Here is a 6,000-nt window from a genome sequence, read left to right on the forward strand (position 1 = left end):
TGTAACACCCCTTAAAGGTGACAAGCCTGTGCCTTCACTTCTGAGGCAGGACAATGTGATCCAACCACTCTCTGACTTGATCTCTGGTTGCCAACCATGACATTTAGCAAGTCCAACAGGTTTGGCACCTGCAAGAGTTTTCTTTTAGGAGCCTGCCAACAGTAACAGCATGCAGTTCCTTAAGCCAGGACGGATTTAAAAAATTAATAAAATTTGTTATTTAAATTAGATGTTTTCCTTTTCTTTACATCTGAAATTATGACAATTTAAATTAAAGCTTAAATTTATTATAATCTATTAAAATAATGCACATAAACGAAATATGTGCTGCACCACCGAGTCCTCCTCACAATTTAAAGGAAATACAGGGTGCTGCTGTTTAATTATATTCAGAATCAGGAGAAAACATCAAACTTTAAGGACAACCCAATTTCATAAATGTCAGTATTATGTACCACATTAACTATATTATTTTCACTCTTTACAGTGGAGCAAGTGCTGGTATTTACATTTTCCAAATATAACTACTTTCAATTTTGTTGTGCAGAAAAGCTTTTATCTTAAATTATTTTTGATTTCATATTAGCTAGCGGGTGCAGAGAGAATGAATCAACCAGTCCAAGAAGAAAAAGTTAAGAAACCAGTTTGGAATTGAAAAACCAAGAAAGCTTGTTTTCCCCTTCCAATCTATGAACAAAACCCAGGTACTAGAGGATGGGATCTATTAACTCTAAAAATGTGAAGCACATAGGGCAAGTTAACCTGCTTTTAGGCACTTCTGAAAATCCCACATGGCATCTAATCTGCATATTTAGGTGCCTAAACACCTTTGAAAAATCTGGCCCGTGATGACCACAAACAATCTGTTAATTCACTAATTAGAGTTCCTATCAGCTTAAAATATAAAACATATTTTGTGTTTGCTTTTTTTAAACGTACTCAGCATGTGACAGATAGGGCTATTTCCTGCAATATTCTTAAAGGACTTTATCGTATTAAGTTTATGCATTTTATGAGACGGGATTGTACATAACCACGTGAGGTGGTGGGGGTGGTGATGTGAGACCCAAGAGTTCAAAAAACTATACTGAAACTCTGCCAAACAACTATGGACTTTTGGGACAATACCTGTTAAGTGGATTTCCTGGGAAATCCCTGGGGACAGCTTAATGCAAATTCTCTAACTCTGCTTATCCAAAAACCCAGCATTTAGATGCTACCCCAGGGTCATTCATTGTCTGATCTTGGCCTTTCTTTAACAGGTAATCAGCAAAGGCCTGAGCTCTACAAGGAGAAACAGCTCACGTACCCAGTCTGGGTTCTGCTTCTGCATCTATAATAGAGATGAACTCGTAACCATGGAGAAAACCTATGATGGGTTTTGAAGGACTAAAATCTACCAGAGTCCTAGGTTGGAGTTGGGATTATCTCTGGTAAGATTTTTGGCATGCATGTAGGTTCTTTTATTCTTTAATATGTTTTCAGTGTAATTCTTGTACTTTAAGAATAAGCTGTAGTGCTACAGTGTAGACTTATGTGATGGAAAGGGTTGTGTTCCCCCCACATCGCTGTAGTAAATACACTTCTTTGAGAGGTGGTAGCAGTGTACACTGTGGGGGTTAGGTTGACCTCAATACATTGCACAGGGCATGAATTTTTTCCAGAGCCTTGAGCAATGTAGCTTGGTTGACCTAAGTTTTAAGGTGTAGACTCAGCTTGAATGTGTTTGCTTAGAAGAAGCTGTATGATAACTCATAACTATGGGCAATACATTGAAAAGAAAGCAAAGCATGGGGGCTGGCCTGTTTAGGCAGTCTGGCTTGCTATGGATATCACAGGATACAACAGGAAGCTGTGCAGTCTTAAAGTCCCTGGTCAAGAAGGAGTGAGATGTGGGTCTTCACCCAGGAGAGTTGACACCTGGGAGCTAGCACCCTAAACTGGGTACCCTTGTTGGACCACAGACTGGGAATATAGGTGCAGCTGCCTGAAAGCATGACAAAACATTTCAGGTACTTTTATTTAACTAATAATCTATTTTAAAATGCTTGTTTTGTACATGTAATTGAATTCCAATTTTGATCCAAATGCAGCATGACACAAATTCCAGGTAAGAAGTTATCTAATAAATAAAAGTTGTGTCACGCTATTTTCTAACAACTGTAAAAATTAAGAAGCTGAATAAAAACGTTATGCTATTCAATTGCTTAAATAAACATGTATAAATACAATGTCTCATCTCCTCCTGGTTAGTAAGTACTACCAAATTTAGTGTCAAGGTTATTGCAATGATTTGGGGAATCTGTCTATGTACAGTTTATGAATTCAGTGTGATTTTATGGATTGTCTGTACCCTTTTATCTTAGAACTTTTTTTTATTGTGGCTATGTACACACTGCAGTGTCTTCTTGGGCTGCCACCCTGACATGGTGAAGAAGCTTGAGCATACTTAAGACCCTAGGAACAATGCCATCAGGAGTCCTGCACTCCTGGTAGGGTCACCCAAGGCGATAAGGTCAAAGGCAAGGTACCAGACAAAGCACAGCCCAACACAACCGAGTATAAGACCTCAATGGCAGGATTACCTCTCAATGGCTGCAAAGGCACATGAAGGCTGCAATGGAGAAGAAACCCATGGTTGTTGTGGACCTCCTTGCCACCAGACACAGGTATCTCTTCTGCCAAGATTTGTGTGGCTGCTGGTGTGCAACAGCTCCCTCACATTACAGTACTCACACACAAGCTTCTTTCACAGGAAGAACTTTCTCCCTATACCACGCATAAAAGTCCTGCAGCGATGGGTGAGTGGCGATGGGGACAGATGAAGTGATCACAAGGAGTCCCTAGTCACAGACCCACATGCAGGCAGTGACAGCAAGATGGTCATTGTGTGCCTCCGGACTAGGCACAGCAGTCACGACTGAGCAGCTTTTTTAGGAAACCCTCTGCTCATGTAATATGGGGAAGGGGCTAGAAAAGGTGCCCCAAACAAACTATCCTACCATACCCGACTGGATAACCGCATTCAGAAAGATCACTCCCAATGCGGTCGAAAAACAAAAATGTTTCTTGCAACTTGAAATGTCTGTATCCTAACTAGATGGCTCAAAAAGTGAAAGACAAAAACAGCAATCTTCGCCCAGGAACTCTCAAGGTACAACATCGACACTGCTGCTCTCAGTGAGACAAGATGTGCAGATGAAGGCCACTTGAGGGAAGAGGTTAGTGGTTACACTTTCTTCTGGAAAGGAAAACCAGCAAGCAACAGGCAAATACAGTGTCGGCTTTGCAATCAAGAACCTTCTAGTCAACTGCCTGATTGAGTTCCCCTTTGGCATCAACGAGCACCTTAGGACCCTCTGTATCCGACTGGTCAATAAGTCATTTGCCACCATCATCAGTGCATATGCACTAACATTTGACACTGAAGAACGGAAAGAATCCTCCTACGCTGACCTTGATAAATTTCTGTCATCTATTCCAAAAACAGATAAGACAATCCTCTTAGGGGACTTTAACACAAGAGTTGGCTGAGATTCTAATGTATGGAATAGCTCTATGAGAAAGGAGTGGGCAAGACCAATTCCAATGACATCCTTCTACTCAGCAAATGCACAGAGCACAACCTTGTGATCACAATCTTCAGACAAAGCAACAAGTACAAAACAACTTGGCAACACCCCCGCTCAAAAAATGGCACCTTTTAGACTATGTCATTGTAAGAACACAGGATCTAACAGATGTCCAAATAACCCACACTATGAGAGGAGCCACCAACTGCTGGACTGACCACCACCTGGTGAGGTCAGTCTTGTTCAATAAGACTGCATCAAAACATAGAAAGCAATCCAAACCACACAGACGGCAATACAACATCCAAACACTTCAATCCACAGTGCACCAAGAGAACTTCCAAGCACTCCTCGATGAAAAACGGATCATATGCACCCCTGGAAATGACAACACAAGTGTCAAAGAAGATTGGGAAGCTCTAAAACAGACCATCCATGAGGCTTATGAGGAATCCATCGGCCTTGTTACCTGTCTTCAAAATAGTCCTGATGGAGGCAACAACATTGAGATCACAGCCCTTTTGGGCAGGAAGAGAAAAGTTTCTGGGTCTGGCAAAACCATCCATCATCCAGTCAGAAGTAAAGCTCTTTCCATCAGCTCAAAGATGAAGTTCAAAGGAGGATCTGAGAAACCAGAAACAACTGCTGGAAGGACAAAGCAAAAGAAATCCAAGCATTCGTTGATAGACATGATATGCAGAGCTTTTTTTGTGAGACAAAGACCTTTACAGACCAAGCTCATATGGCCTCGCACCACCAAGATCCGAAGGTAGCAGTATCCTTCTTAAAGTAATGAACTCATCAAAAAGCACTAGAAGGAACACTATCAAAAGCCTCTAAAATCGAGAATAGACTGTGACTGATAACACCATCAACTCCATCATTCAGCACCCAATCTGGGAAACTCTTGCCAATCCACCAACACCTGAGGAGGTCTGCAAAGCAGTTAAGCAAATGAAGAACAATAAAGCATCAGGTCCTGATGGCATACCAGCTGAAGTACTGAAAGTGAGGGGAGAAACACTGACTAACAAGCTTAATTTGCTGCTGCTCAAAATCTGGTGCACCGAAGAAATCCCCACTGACTTATGTAATGCTAACATAGTAATCATTTTCAAAATGAGAGATAGGGCTGTCTGTGGCTACTATTGAGGCATTGCTCTCCTCTCCACTGCTGGGAAGGATTCTTGTTAGAATCTTATTGAATCACCTGCACCCTCTTGCAGAGGAAGTACTCCCAGAGTCCCAGTGTGGCTTCAGACCATCACAAGGAACCACCAATATGATTTTAGCAGCAAGGGCAGATCCAGGAAAAATGTCAACACCACAAGGAGCTGTATTATGGCCTTTAATCCATCTGACCAAAGGCTTCAGCTCTGTCAACCATGAGGCTCTGTAGAAAATCATATCCAAGTTTAAAAAAGACATCCCCTTCAATAATCCTATTGTGGGTAAAAGGTGGAGAGGAAAAGGGTAGTCACTGTAACTGGACTAACGGTCACTTACTATACACAGATAGGAGGACACAAACTTCTTTGTGAAGGGCAAAGCACAGCAAGAAAAAAAGGCAATTTGAAAGTGAGGGCAAAGACTGATAAATCAGCACTAGAGTTATTCACATGGATATGAGGACCAGTTCCATGAACGGCAAGGCAGTGTGAACCCCTATGTTTCTGTGGAGAGAAATCATGTATTTCCCCCATAATGTGATTGCAAGGTTTGAAACAATGCTTTCTGAAACGTTTCAGACATACCAACTGAGGATTGGGGAAAGTATGTCTTAAAATTGGTATCTCTGCTAGATTTCCAAAACTTTACTTTGGGTTTGGCAACTATCAGGATAGGCAACGTAGTTACCTCTCCCTTACTTTCATGTGTCATTCCTTTGTTACCATTATATGCCTAGAACTGTTTTTCAGACATTAAACTGGAAGAATGTAAATTGTGGTTACTGTATTATTACAATGACCTTCCCTGTTTATCCACCATTTTGAGTCTGTGCATGACATATGGCTCAGCCAAATAACATGTAGACTGACCCAGGAACTTGCATCTTACCTAGGAACAGCAGCTCATGCATCAAAAGGGAGAAAAGAGTAAAGGGAAGAGTCAAGATTTGGAAGCCAAGATGGATTTAAAAAAAGATATGCTTTAGGAATTATTTTGGGGAACTTCTATGGCCTGCCTCATACAGGAGGTCAGATTAGATGATCACAGTGGTCCCTCCTCGTCTTAGAAACTATGAAAGTTTGGAAATTACAGAGGAACCAGATTAGAAGTGCTGAGCATGGCAGCTGTTGATAATGTCAGGGAGGTAGGGAAAACTCTGAAGGCAGAGCAGGGTGGGAAGTGGCAAAGCAAGGACAAAAGACGATACTTCCACTCCGCTCATTTACCAAAACACTAAATGGCAATATTCGTAAAAACT

General features: G+C 41.4%; 1 protein-coding gene across 1 annotated transcript in view; it reads right to left on the reverse strand.

Annotated features, from left to right (window-relative positions):
* Positions 1-4,065, reverse strand: part of NFX1 (nuclear transcription factor, X-box binding 1) — a 185,617-nt gene extending 181,552 nt beyond the window's left edge. Inside the window, exon 1 of the mRNA XM_030551651.1 lies at positions 4,042-4,065. The gene's annotated coding sequence lies outside the window, so the exon portion shown is untranslated. The remainder of the gene's footprint in view (positions 1-4,041) is intronic.
* Positions 4,066-6,000: the final 1,935 nt, after the last annotated feature.

This window comes from Gopherus evgoodei, chromosome 2, assembly GCF_007399415.2.
Source record: "Gopherus evgoodei ecotype Sinaloan lineage chromosome 2, rGopEvg1_v1.p, whole genome shotgun sequence".
NCBI classification, from domain to species: Eukaryota; Metazoa; Chordata; order Testudines; family Testudinidae; genus Gopherus; species Gopherus evgoodei.